Below are 474 nucleotides of genomic sequence, written 5' to 3'. Positions count from 1 at the left end.
AATCCAACATTAACTTTGCAGCATCTACAGAGGTAGCAGCAGTTTCAGCTTTGGGTGACAGATGGGTCACTGAGGGGGATCTGTGTGTATGTTTGTGTAGGGGTGTGTGTACACGGAGGGGAGCAGAGCAGGTGACAGGTGAACTACTCGAGTTGACAAAAAAAAAACGTGGTGTTTTGTCGGGAGATGCAGTGACAGAAACCAGCGGTGAGAAAACTATAAATCGCTCTAACGTTAGAAGACACATTGGATATTTTACGAGCATGCCGATCAGGTAAAGCAACATTTACCACACCTTTTAGGGAGAGCCTCAGCTGTAAAGGAAAGAGGTGCGCTAGATTTATAAAATAAAACGAGTGTCGTTGTGAAACAGCATCCGTTTTATAATTGGTGGAAGCAGCTTCAAGCAACAGCTGCAGCAGTCTCTCTACACTGTTTCGACCTGACCTTTCTTTTCTCCGTGAGATGGAGGAA

The sequence above is a fragment of the Micropterus dolomieu genome, linkage group LG10 (assembly GCF_021292245.1).
Source record: "Micropterus dolomieu isolate WLL.071019.BEF.003 ecotype Adirondacks linkage group LG10, ASM2129224v1, whole genome shotgun sequence".
Lineage (NCBI taxonomy): Eukaryota > Metazoa > Chordata > Actinopteri > Centrarchiformes > Centrarchidae > Micropterus > Micropterus dolomieu.
Note: the sequence above shows the minus strand (reverse complement) of the source record.